The sequence below is a fragment of the Carlito syrichta genome, unplaced genomic scaffold, assembly GCF_000164805.1.
Source record: "Carlito syrichta isolate Samal-C Ts95f unplaced genomic scaffold, Tarsius_syrichta-2.0.1 Scaffold289848, whole genome shotgun sequence".
Taxonomy (NCBI): Eukaryota; Metazoa; Chordata; class Mammalia; order Primates; family Tarsiidae; genus Carlito; species Carlito syrichta.
In genome coordinates, this window is record NW_007233944.1 from 192652 (window position 1) to 207083 (window position 14432).

Genomic DNA, 14432 nt, shown 5'->3' on the forward strand with positions numbered 1-14432 from the left:
GTTCCTTCTTCTGGTACCCTGACTGATTGTTTTCCTGCATTTTATTACCCACCCAGGTTTAGAGCCATGCAGTGGGTAAGTCTATCTACATATGCTCCAGGCTTAGCAAAAAATTTCCTTTATCATCTCAATTTTTACAGATGGGCCTGTGTCACAGAGCAATTAAGTTATCGTCCCTTGATCACACAGCTGGTAAGTGACAGAGTCAGACTTTGGTAGGTATGGTAGATAATGTATTTTTCATGACAGTTTCCTGATGTGATTCTGCCCTGCAGGTACCCATATGGACCAAGCCTTCCTGGTCAAGCAGGTTGACGTCAGAGTAAGCACATTTAACTACTTTGCTATACTGCTTTCATGGGAAGGAGAGAGAGAGAGAGAGAGAGAGAGAGAGAGGAGAGAGAAGAGAGAGAAGTTTCTCTCTGCACATATATTAAGAGCATGGGGCTGGATACAGTGGCTCATACCTATAATCCCAGCACTTTGGGAGACCGAGGTGAGGATTGCTTGAGCCCAGGAGTTCGAGACCAGCCCCAGCAACCTCGTCTCTACAATAAATAAAAAATTAGCCAGGGTGGTAGTGTGTGCCTGTAGTTCCAGCTACTTGGAAGGCTGAGGCGAAAGGATCACTGGAGCTCAGCAGGTCAACGCTGGGGTGGCTGTGAGTGTGCCACTGCATTCCAGCCTGGGCAGCGGAGTGCCACTCCAACTCAAAATAAATAAATAAATAAACAAAGCATACCATTGTATGATCTATGACTGCCCCCTTGAGGTAAAATTGAAATACTGCCTCCATAACTATGCCCAATGGAATCTCTGAAAGAATGGAAGTGCTCAAGTTGGCAGTAAGACCCATGAGACGCAAATAAATCATAACCTAAAATCCACGATTGGAGAATGGCAGATGCTGCATCTTCAACTCACCGGGAGGCCCAGAAGGTACCCAAGCACAAAAGTCCCGTCGTCCATTCACGTACAGGGCACATCTAGCTGCCATGAGAGAGCAAGGTGTGTGGTAGTCACCTTGACTAGAAGCTGAAACCTCTATTTCCCACCAATATTTGCTACCATTCGTAGTTATGTGAGTCCACGGCTTGCATGCCCTTCTGACAATGCTTCCAAACCCCTGCACAGTTCCATACAACAATTGTGTAGGCAGCATATACAATATTCCCCATTTATCTTAACTTGTAGTTTCCAAGGAAACAGTATTGTGGAAAACCAAGGCCAGTCGATGTAATAAGAGAAATCAACAAGAGGTATACAAGTTAAAAAGACCTGAATTGTACCCCACATCTTTAAAATAAAAAAATTTTTTAGTGCAAACACAAAAAAAATTAAAAAGAGGCAGCACTATTCCTTTTTGCAGGTGACATTACTGTCAATTAGAAAATCCAAGAGAATACAGAGAAAAACTGTTTCAACTAATAAAAAAGTTTGGTAAGGCTACTAGATACCAGATCAACATATAAAAATCAATAGATTATCATACATAGGAATAAGAAACTAGAAGATGTACTAGGCATAAAAGATACCATTTAAAATGTCAACAAAAACTGTAAGGCATCTAGGAATAGATTTCATAAAAGATCAAAATGTTTTTAAAGATATAAAAATAATATAAAAGAATAAACGAAGAGATGTGGATGAGAACACTCACAGTCATAAAAATGTCACTTCTTTCCCAAAATAAACCTACAAATTCAATTCATTCCAATACAAACTCAGCAGGATTTTGTTGTTGGAACTAGATTAATGGATATGAAAATTCATATGAAGAATATGCAAGATAATTCTGAAAAAGAATATAACACCAGGTGTAAAGATTACATGTTAAACTATAGAAATTAAATAGAGTAGCATTAATTCAGATCAATCCAAAGGAGTAGAGAACCCAGATACAGCCCAGACATATGGGTCTTACTATCACCTACAAGGTTTTGCATAACCTGATCTCATTTGACCACTTTTCTTTTGGTTCACTCTGCTTCAGCCACGCTGGCCTTACTGACCTTAAACATGCCAGGCCACTCCAGTGTAGTGTCTTGGCACTGACTGTTCTCTCTGTTTAGAACACTCTTCACACAAATAATTCCGTCTGGTCTTCACTCACATATAACCTTCTCAATGAGAACTTCCCTGGCCTCTCCATTTAGAACCATAACTCATGCCCCTAATTCAGATCTCCCTTGTCCTCCTCTACTTTTTATGCCCCCTACCCCAGAGCTTATCACCTAACACCTTGGATAATTCACTTATTATGTTCACTTAAAAAAAAAATCTGTCTGCCTCTTCTAGAATGTAAGCCCCCACAAGGGCAGGAATTATTTTCTTTTTACATTGCAAGTTCTTTGACAGTTCCTGGCATGTAGTAAAAGCATTCGATGAGTACCAGTGGAATAAATCAATGGAACAAGATAATTTCCAGTAGTAATAAATGAAATGGAACAACAACATAGTGGGATATGAAAAAAATAACTGGGTCAAGCTTCTATAGGTTGAATATCAGGGAGGAACTCCCTGACTGGGTGACTTGTAGTGGTATGCTGGTAAATACTTAGCAACTGACTCTCTAAAAACAAAATCTCTGATTTACAGCTTTTGCCTATTTCCATAGTGTAAATATTCCCCTCATGGTTGGTTCCAGGCTACTAGCATATCATTGAATAGGGAGTTGGAAAGAAATGCAGACAACTGGCTCTCACAAGCTGGTCAAAGCCAGCTCCAACACACCACTGGACATATACATAATGTACCATACGTGTTTACTGAATGAACCACTAAACTGTAAAATCCATGAGGATAGGGATTTCCTAGAACATTTCCTGGTGTATAATAATTGCTTAAAAAATATTTCTTGAATGAGTAAATGCATACATAAGTACAGGAATTTCTTCATTCACTTTACCCAGATGAGTATCTAGCACATTTGATACCTGGAGTGGATGATTTTCCATTATCCCTCTTTTTCATATGTCAAAATCATTTTCAGTAAAATCATTAAATAAATTGAATAATAATAATAAGTCCCAGAAAATAAAAAAAAGATAGTGAGAACTTTGTCTATATAAACATGCCAAGGAAAACAAGTAAATAAATACTACAATATAAAAAATAAAGAGTAATGAACTTTTTAATTACTGTTTTGAAAAAAATGAAAAACCTCACACTCATTTTGTTCTGTCACAGAATGAGTATATTACAATTGTGACTTTTGAGCCTTAATTAACCTCTTCAAATTTGTCAATGACTATGTCAAAATTTATCTTTTGGCTGGGCACAGTGACTCCTGCCTGTAATTTCCAGCTCTTTGGAAAGCCAAGGCTCAAGGACTGTCGAGCCCAGGAGTTTGAGAACAACCTGGACAATATAGCAAGACCTCACCTCTAAAAAAAATTCAAAAATTGGTCAGATGTGATGGCGTATACCTGTAGTCCCAGCTATTTGGGAAGCTGAGGTAGAAGTATTGCCTGAGCCCAGGAGTTCAAGGTTTTGGTGTGCTGTGATCATGTCACTGCACTCCAGCCTGGGCGACACAGTGAGACCCCAACTCAAAAAAACAAATTATCTATCTTTTTGCATATTTATGTTCAATAGGTCATACAGATACTTTTTTTTCCTATCTTCACTCATAGCTGATTGAAAAACTCATTAATTTCAGGCAACCCCCTCGGGTCCCCTCCACTCTGGGAACTTTTCTGTCCTCTCAGTAAATCCTGCTTTCCCACCTTCCAGCCATCTGTGTCCCTCATTCCTCCTGGGCACCAGCAGAAGATCGTTGGAGCTGAAGAGCCATGCACCCTGGAGGCTGGTTCTGTTGGCTGAACCAGGATAGCTGCCAGCAGAAAGCAAGACTCCGAAGCTGAGATACTTCTGGGGGCTGCAACACTCTCAGGGCTTTGCTTGGCAGCCCATTAGAGCCAACACTCCTGGAGCTAGGCTTGCCTTCCCACCAAATCAGCCACACTCTCAGGGCTTGGCTTGCCGGCCCATTAGAGCCAACACTCTTTGGGGTCAGGCTTGCCTAACCCATTGAGCTAACATTCGCCCAGCCCAGGCTAACTGATAAAATCCTTATCATGAGAATAAAAGATAATCAAAATGAAATTAAGAAAAATGTATTAATTTCAAATTTGTAAAGGTACTTTCACATGAAATAACATATATACAAATACTTAGGCACTTAGGCAAAGTTTTTTTTTTTTTTTTGAGCTGGAGTCTCACTCTGTCACCCAGGCTGGAGTGCAGTGGCATGCTCACGAAACACCCCAGTGCTGAACTGCTGGGCTCCGGCGATCCTTCTGCCTCAACCTTCCAAGTAGCCGAACTACAGGCACACGCTACCATGCCCAGTGAATTTTTTAAATTATTATTTATTGCAGAGATGAGGTCTCGCCAGGTTGCCCAGGCTGTTTCGAACCCATGGGCTCAAGCAATCCTCTCACCTCAGCCTCCCAATGTGCTGGGATTACAGGCTTAAGCCACCGGGCCCAGCCAAGGTCTTGAACATAAGATACATTTGGCAAAGATTCATATAAATCCCATTTCACAATAAATTTCAGGAATCAAAATTCTGTCCATGTATTTGTTCATTGGAATTTACTCTAGTAACTTTCAAATGTCTCCTCAGTCAGAAAAATTCCATTAAAATATATTTACCCCAAAATTTATCAAGTAGTCATATTTGGTTAAAATAAAAACGTTTTGCTTCTCCTACAAAAAATCAAAGAAATTTACTGCACGATGATAAATATTAACATTATTTGATCCACTGATTTAGAATGAGTGTTCAATTATTGGTGCAAATAGTTTAGTCATACAAATATTATCATTTTTATTTAATCTGGTAGTGTAAGACCAGCATTTTTTATTATTTCTCTCAGCATTCTTTTTTGAACTTAAATTGTTTTTTCTATGCAAATATTCATTTCCTTGAATTTTGTTGCCTCCACAATTTGTGCACCAATTAAAGGTGATTAATTTTAAAACAGTTTAATGAGGTATAATTTATATAACATGAAGAATATCTGTTGGAGTTGTATAATTCAATGATTTTTAGTAACTCTATAAATCACAATCCAGCTCTAGAGCATTTTTATCATCCCAAAAAGTATATTTGTGCTGATTTATAGACAATCCTTGCTCCCACCCCTCAGCCTCAGCTGCTTTCACTATCTATAGATTTGCCTTTTATGAAAAAAGTTATTAAAATAGAATCATACAATATGGGTCTTTTGTGATTAGCTTCTTTCACGCAGCATCAGGTTTTCTGAAGTTCACCCATGATATAGTATCTCTCAGTTTGTCCTCTTTTCCAGCATTCCATTATATAGATATACTATATTTTGCTTATCCACTCACCACTTGATGGATGTTGGATTGTTTTTACTTTTTAGCTATTAATGAACAATGATGCTATGAACATTTCGTGTACATGTCTTTGTGTAGATGTATATTTTTATTTCTCTTGAATAGATATCTAGGAAGGGAATTACTGGACCAAAGTTTAAATTTTAAGGGCAGGTGCAGTGGCTCAAGCCTATAATCCCAGCACTTTGGGAAACTGAGGTGAGAGGATTGCCTGAGCCCAAGGTTTTGAGCCCAGCCTGGGCAACTGGGTGAGACCTCATCTCTACAATAAATTTTTAAAAATTAGCCAGGTGTGGTGGCGTGCACCTGTGGTTCTAGCTACTTGGAAGACTGAGGCAGAAGGATCGCCTCAGCCCAGCAGATCAAGGCTGCAGTGGCCGTGAGTAGCCCACTGCACTCCAGCCTGAGCAACAGAGTGAGATTCCTACTCAAAAAAAAAAAAAAATTTAGTAGTTGCTAAACTCTTTTCAAAGTGGTTCATCCATTTTATATTCCCATCAGCAATGTATGAGGATTCGTTTCTCCACATTCTCACCAGCACGAGTTATTGTCTATTTGTAGCAATCCTAGTGAATCTGCAGTGGCATCTCAGTTTGGTTTTAATTTGCATATTCCTAATAATTAAAAATGTTGAGCACCTTTTCGTTTGCATGTTACCTTTTTGTCTGTTTATAACTTCTTTGGTGAAATGCCCATTAAAAATTTTTTAAATTTTTTTTTGGAAAAAAGTCATATAACTTTACTTACTATTAATGTGTACACCGCACATGCAGAGTCTTCAGAATAAACACCCAATATCAGGGCGCAGAAACTTATATAACATCTTGAGGTTACAGAAAGAATGGGGGCTTAGTGCACGGTCAAAAGAAGTTATGGTGATAAATCAGGTTTTAGTGGCAAGATGGGTTATGGGAGGAACAGAAAAGGAGGTTTGGCTAGCAAAGGTGATCTTGTTAAGTAGAGGGAACCTCACAGTGGCAGCCCTAAAAAAGAATAAACAGTAAATGTTTCTCTTTTTTTCATCTATTTCTTTTATTATTGAGTTGTAGGAGTACTTTATATACTGTAAGTGCACATCTTTTATCAGGTATTGAGAATGAGGTATTAAAATGCTCAACTATAATTGTTTAATTATTTCTCCTTTTGATTCTATCAGTTTTTCTTCATACATTTGGGGACCTCGTTATTAGGTACATATATATTTATAGTTGTTACATATTCCTAATGTCTTGAACCTTTTAATATTATGAAATGTGTCTCATTTCTAATAATACTTCTTAAAGACTATTTTGTCTGATATTGATACAGCCACTTGAGCTCTCTTAGGGTTACTGTTTACATCATATATCTTCTCTCATTCTTTTGCTTTCAACGTGCTTGTGTCTTTGAATCTGATGTGCATCTCTGACAGACAGCATATACCTGAATATCACTTTTTGAAAAGATTTAGTTTGACAGTTTCTGCATTTTGATCGTATCTAGTCTACTCATACTTAATGTTATTATTGATATGGCTGGATTTATAGCTGCCATTTTGCTATTTGTTTCCTCCTGTCTTGTTTCTGTCTCTCCTTGATCACCTTTTGTGTTAAAAAATATTTTTAGTGTACTATTTAATGTATCTACTGATTTATATCTTATTGAGTTATTTCACTCATTTAAACTCAAAAAATTTTGCTCATTTTGCTCAATCTATATTTATAAATAGAGTAGTTACTTTAGGAAATGCAATATTCATTTTATTACAATCTTCTTCAGACTTAAATTTGGTTAAAAATAGCAACTTTGCTCCAATATAACTCCATTTTCTATCCCCTCCCTTGTGTTATTATTGTTATGTATATTATATATATGCTATCAACCCAACAGCACATTGTTGTAATTATTGCTTTATACAATCTTATGCCTGTTAAAGAAACTGATGGAAGAAGAGAAAAATGTATATATTTGTATAATTTTAAAATATTTACCCACATATATAACTTTTTTAGTGCTCTTCATTTCTTCCTGTGGATTCAAATTACCACTGACTTTATTTCCATTTAGCCTGAAGGACTTTATTTACATTTCATGTAATTCAGGTCTGGAAGCAATGAATTCCTTCAGAATTTATTTATCTGGAAATGTTTTTATTTTACCTTCATTTCTGAAGTTTAGTTTTTCTGGACTTTGAAATCTTGGTTAACAGTTTTGCTTGCTTTTTTTTTCTTTCAGGGATTTGAATATGTCATTCCAATGCCTTCTAGCCTTCCTTGTTTCTGATGAGAAGTACGGCTCACCAGAACTGTTACTTTAGGAGTTATGATGAGTTGCGTTACTCTTGCTGCTCTTAAGGTATTATGTGTCTAGCTTTCCATTTATCTTACTGGAATTCCTTGAGTTTCTTGAATTTATAGATAAATGTTTTTTCTCAAATTTGGAAGTTTTGGACCATTATTTTTTTGTCTTCCTGAGACTCCTGGATTCCTCACTCATGCATATGTTGGTATGCTTGCTTATACACCACAGATATCTGAAACTGTTCCTTTTCTTCCATCTTTTTTCTCTCTGTTCTTGAGATTAGATTATTTATATTCAACTGTCTTCTAGTTCCCTGGTACTTCTACCATCTCAGAGTTGCTGTTGAGTACATCCAGTGAATTTTTCTTATACTTCTTGACTCTAGAATTTCCATTTGATTCTTGTTTCTAGTTCTTTATTAAGATTTACTATTTTTGAGTCATTACATTTTCTTATTTCTCTAAACATAGTTACAGAACTTTTTTTAATGTATTTATAATAGCTTCTTTGATGTCTTTGTTTGCTAAGTACAATGCCTGGGCCCACTCACTGGCAATTTTCTATTAAAGGCTTTTTTTTTCTGAGTATGAGTCACATCTTCCTGTTCCTTTGCATGTCTATTTTTCCCCCTGAGAGTTGTTTCTGTTGCTGGTCATCTTTTGTTTGTTAGTTTTGTCTTTTAGTAACTTGCCTGGATTGTCTGAAGAATTTGTGTTTCTAGCAGTGTTCTAGAATTGTCTCTGTTTCCCTTTATTCTTATTTTATTTTTGACTTTTAGCTTGATTTCCTAGGGGCTGCTCTGGTGTCTGAATATCTTAGTGATAAATCAATGATTAGTCAGAGGTTTTATCCAAATACTCTTGTGAGTCTGTGTATGGATTGAGGAATGCACTCAAAGCTTGGGCACCTTTCACATTTTCCTTGGGTTTTTCTTTCTGGTGGGCTTTCATGATACTTCCTCGTGTGTGTGGATAGTCTCCAAGACTGTAAGAATGTGTACAGAGCTTGAGCCTCGTGAGTGTGATATAGCCTTCCAGCCAGTTGGGGATGTGTGGAGAATTCATCCAGTTCCTCTTCCATTTCTGGGATCTACTTGTTAAGTTTCTGACTTGACTGCCAAGTGGGACTGCAACCTCAGGCTATCAGAGCTATAGGCTTTCCCAGTACAGCTCCCACTGAACTTGATATTCTTACTGATAATACTACTTGGCATATATTTTTTGCCCTCCACTCTAAATCAAGTCAGCCCTTCCCAGTAGCAGCAAAGCTGCTGGTTGTCACAACCAGCTCTGCCCTGGTAGCCGTCTCATTAGTGCTGGAGAGAGAGGGGAGAGATAAGAGCACCCAGGCAAGAACACCACAGATTCCCACTGTTCTCACCTGAAGTTCAGCAGATTTTTATGAATAAATATTTTCAATTTGTCATGTACAGCTAATCATTCCTAGAACCCTGAGATTATTTTTTTTTTTACAATTCTGTCCAGTTTTATAGTTATTTTTCATGAGAGAGTTTATAGTTTATGACTTCTTCATTCCACCATTACCAAAAGTCCTGGCCAATTGACAATTATTTTTATTGTAACAAAATACATACCACATAAAATTTGTCATAGTACCCATTTCAAAGTGTGTAATTCAGTGGCATTTGGTACATTCACAATGTTGTGTAACCGTCATGACTATCTAGTTCCAGAACATTTTAATCACCTCAAAAGGAAAACGTGTAAAGGAAAACGTGTACTTATTAAGCAGTTACTCTTCCCTGACCCTATCCTTAGCAACCACTAAAGTGCTTTCTGTCTACAGATTTGGCTATTCAGGATGCTTCCTATAAATGAAATAATATACTATGTAGCCTTTCGTGTCTGGCTTCATTCATTTAGGGTAATGTTTTTCAAAGCTCATCCATGTTTTAACACCTATCAGTTTTTCGTTTCTTTTTATGGCTAAACAATATTCCATTATTGCTGCTTTTTAATTTTGTTCATTTATTGGTAGACACTTGGGTTGTTTCCACCTTTTGGCTGTCATGAATAGTATTGCTTTGAACATTTATGTGCAAATTGTTTGAACTTATTTTCAATTTTTGAGTATATACCTAGAAGTGGAAATGCTGGGCATATGGTAATTCTATGTTTAACTTTTTTGAGGAACAGCCAAATTGTTTTCCACAGTGGCTGCACCATTTTACATTCCCACTAACAGTATACAAGATTTCCAGTTTGTCCACATCCTTGCCAACCCTTGCTAATTTTTAATTTTTTAGTATAGCCTTTCTAATAGGTATGAGGTGATATCTCACTGTGGTTTTGATTTTATGTTGATCTTGTCGTGCACTTGTTGTCAGACTCTTGTCATGCACTTGTTGATTATTTGTCTGTCTTCTTTGGAGAAATGTTTAGTCGAGTCCTTTGTTCATTTATTAATAGGGTTGTTTATCTTTTTGTTGTTGAGTTGTAAATGTTCTTTATATATTCTGGATACCAGACTTTTATCAGATACGTTATTTACAAATGTTTTTCCCATTCTGTGGTTTATATTTTCACTCTCTTGATAGAATCTTTTGATGTATAACATCTTTTAATTTTGATGAAGTCTAATTTGTCTATTTTTTTTCCTCTGTGCTTGTGTTTTTGGTGTCTTGTTTAGGAAACTATTGTCAAATCCCTGAGACAATTTTAAAGATTACTACTTTACTGTACAGTGTTCAAGGTCAGGTCCCATGGTTTGCAAATACTTTGTCTTAGAAACTTTACCTAAAACTTTACTCCAGAAAAAAAGATGACTTGGAAAATAAAAATCATATATATTTCATTTTAAATCTATTGTTTAAATTCAAGAATCTGTAGTAACACAGGGGTTGGAGACACAAACTGTGCCCAAAGTGAGCTTGAAGGAACTCAAACTATTCTGAACCAGTAAGAACTTACTCTTTAAATAAGCACATGTAGCTTAGTCCAAACGTCTTGGAGACCAACATAATAAGATTCTCAAATTAACTTTTATATAGAGTACAATGTTTATTAAGGATAGTAACAAAAATATAATTTGATTCATATTCAAAAGCATTCTCAGCAATTGTTTCAACTCAAAACAATTGAAATATTTTTTCAGAAGTATTTTGTGACTGATATTGTTCAGAATTGCCTGAGCACAATGATTGTTGACTTTTTAGTTGTTTTATTATTGTTTTAAAATTAACTCCAGACAATACACCCCCTATTGTCTGCACCCAAAACAGATTGCTTCTACTGCCCTGCTCTTAATGTGTTATTACTTTTCCTGGAAAAAGTGGTTCTCAAAGTGTCATCTCCAGGCCAGCAGCTTCCGCATCACCTGGGAACTTGTAAGACACAAACATTCTTGGCTTCTTCCAAGAATCAGCAACTCTGGGAGTAGAACCCAGTAATCTGTGTTTTAACAAACCCTCCTGATGATTCTGATGCTTAGGTTTTAGAACCCCTGTCCTAGAATATGGAACCTGCAAGACCTAGGAGACTGGTACCTAGGGCACTGGTAAATCCAGTCCTAAGAGATGGTAGTTAAGTCAGAAAAAGTGGCCACAAGCTCTATGTTCCGGTAGTCTTGGATATCTGTCCCTCCTGTTGTCAGTAAACAAGAGTGTCTCTGGCTGGCAGATAGAATGTTTTAGCCTCCAGTCCCTCAAACAGTATCCATGGTGCAAACACTGACTCAGTTAAGAATCAAAGACTCCTGGAGACTATGGTTGCTAAGAGTGGTGAGTTTTAATTTGGTTTGTTCCCTTCTCTGGGGATCCTACTGCTGTGTTGCATGTAGCACCTGTGCCACCACACCTGTGTTCACTGCCCCTCCCTGGGTTGTTGCTCTGTATAATACACCTCTGATGTTGGCAGCCCACGGCCTATGATTCAGCCTCTGCCAGGGAGCCCAGGCACCCAATGTGCTAAGAATAGAATTTTCCATTTCAGTTTTATGTAAAAGAAGATTTCTTCTCTTTTATTCATCAAGTATGAAAGCTCTACTAAATGCCAAAGGAATGGGTTGTGGTTACACTGGCAAACAAGTTGACATGATCCCTGCTCTCAAAATGCTTTCTCAGGTAGGAAAGAAGGGAATTTAGAAAGGAAATACAAATATAAATTGTGCTAATTGTTTGTTATGATGCCTAACTGTTCTCTTCAGAAATACAGGACAGAAAATGATGCTTCCTACTCTCTTACTCATTCCAGCTACCTAAATATCTCTGCTGAAGAGATTTTCAAAACTTAATGACACATAAAAAATATGCATCCTTTCTATTGCCTTCAGGGACCTGCTTCTAGGCTTGAGCTCATCACTGACATCATATGCTAATATTTCTAGCATTTAATGAGAGGTAGTACAGTATATAATAATTATAACTTTTCATATTTGTACCCTTTGGCCTAGTCACTTCTGGGAATCTCTCCAAGAGGGATAATGTGGTCTTTAGAAAAAAACTGTACCATTCAGATAGTTACTATAGTTTTATATATTCAATAAGCCAATTGAATACTCAGTTATTATTTTGCTAATGTGAGTAAATTGTTTGATTTCATTGTGTGTCATGGGTAAAATGGGGTGATAATATCTATCTCAAAAAGTTTGTGATGACTGGGCGCAGTGGCTCACGCATGTAATCCCAACACTTTGGGAGGCCGAGGAGAGAGAATTGCCTGAGCCCATGGATTCAAGACTAACCTGGACAATTTGGTGAGACCTTGTCTTTACAATAAATCAAGAAAAATTAGCCAGGCATGGTGGTGCACGCCTGTAGTTCCAGCTGCTTAGAAGGCTGAGGGGGAAGGATCACCTGAGCCCATCAGGTTAAGGTTGCAGAGGCCGTGAGCTTTGATATGAGGTTTTGTTACCTAAGCATGATTGATTAAATCTTTGGACATTGGTGATTGAACCCAATTTCCAGTTCCCTTCCCTTCCCCAGAGATCAGGGGATGGGGCTGAAAGTTTCAACCCTCTAATTATGTGGTTGATTTCTCTGGTGATCAACTCCAATTCTGAAGCTATCTAGAGGTCCCACCATGAATCACCTGTTTAGCATAAACTTAGGTATGGTCAAAATGGGCTCATTACAAATAACAAGATACTCATAGCATCCAGGAAATTCCAAGTGATTTAGGAGCTCTGTGCCAGGAACTGGGATAAAGATCAAGTATATATTTTTTATTATACCATACCACACAAGGGATACCTGATCAGACTCTTCTCAAGAGTGGCCTTTTGGTTTGGAATAGTTATGGGCACACGAACAGTTCTCTTAATCAGATTCCAAAATCTCATTCCTATGAGCATCACCTCCCTGGTTTGACGTGAGGTCGGCTATATGTGCAACCACTGCTTAGCGCTGGGAACACAACAGGTACAGAACTTTGTGTCAAAGATTTTGATCTACTGGGAAAGAGAGAGACACATCTGGGTGTGTTATAGGAGTGTTCCAACTGACTTTTAGACTTGGGGGCTATGGACTCTGTAGAGGATTTAGATGAGTGAAGCTTAACTGGAACCTCTGACAGGGACTGGTGGGTGTCTCCAAATGGAGAAAGGAGAGAGAACCTAATAGGCAAAGGTAGAGGCCATGGTAAGGATGTGAGGAGCATATGTGGAGGTTGGAGTTGACTTGGAGTAGGTATGGCCCCCTTGTCAAGGGCCTTGTTATCAGTAGCAATTATTTAAGCAGGGAGCTTTAGAGAGTTTAGGTTTATTTTGAAGAAAGATCATCCTGGACAAGCTGGAGAATGAATTGGAGGGAGAGAGCCACTATCAACTCTTCAGTAGTCTACTACATTAATCTCCTGGTCTCCAGGGCTCCTTCCATTCAATCCATTCTGGGCACAGTGATCAGAGTTCTATTTTAAAACATAAATGTGCCCATGTAACTCCTCTGTATAACTTCTCCAATAGCTTCTCAAATCCCGCAAATCTTCCACACAGCTTACAATGCCCTGCATGGTGTGGCCCCTGCCCACCTTTCCTACCTGATTCCAAGCCTTCCACCCCCACCACCCCATGCTCTCGTCTTTCAGTTTCTTGAGTGAGCACAAGTTGTTTCCTCTTCTTGAAGTTTTTCCTGCTTCGTCCTCTCTATGGCTCCTTTTCTTTCAGGTTTAAGCTTAAATGTCACCTTAGGGAGGTCTTAGCCTCCTACTCTAAATAGAGGATCTTATTATTTTCTACCATTTATGTCAAGTTGTGGCTTATGTATTAGTTGATTTAATTGGCAAACATTTTTCCCAAAGAGCCAGTTGGGAAATATTGCAGGCTTCGCAGGCCATAGCTTTCCTGCCCTAATAGCATAAAAGCAGCCACAGACAAAAATACTCAAAGGAAAAAGTGTGGCTGTGTTCCAATAAAACTTTCTTTATAGACACTGAAATTTTAACTTCATATAATTTTTACGTGTCACGAAAATATGCTTGTTCTGATATTTTTTTTTCAACTATTTCAAAAAGTTAAAAACTATTCTTAGCTCCCAGGTTGTCCTAAAACAGACGGGCGGGATGGTCTGCGGACTGCAGTTTACTTGGAGTTTATCTTTTGCCGATAACACCCCGGTTGATTCAGCCAATGTTTGCTTCCCATGGAACCATGAGCACTGCGAGCGCTAGGACCGCGTCTGCTAGTTCATCTCTGCGGACCTCACGCGTCGGGGCCTTCCTGGGAGCCAGATGAAGCCGGGTGGGCGGTGTCTGCGAGAGCCGTGCCTCCTGAGGGGGCGGGACAGTGGTGGAGGGGCGGGGCAATGGAGGAGGGGTTGGGACGGTGTG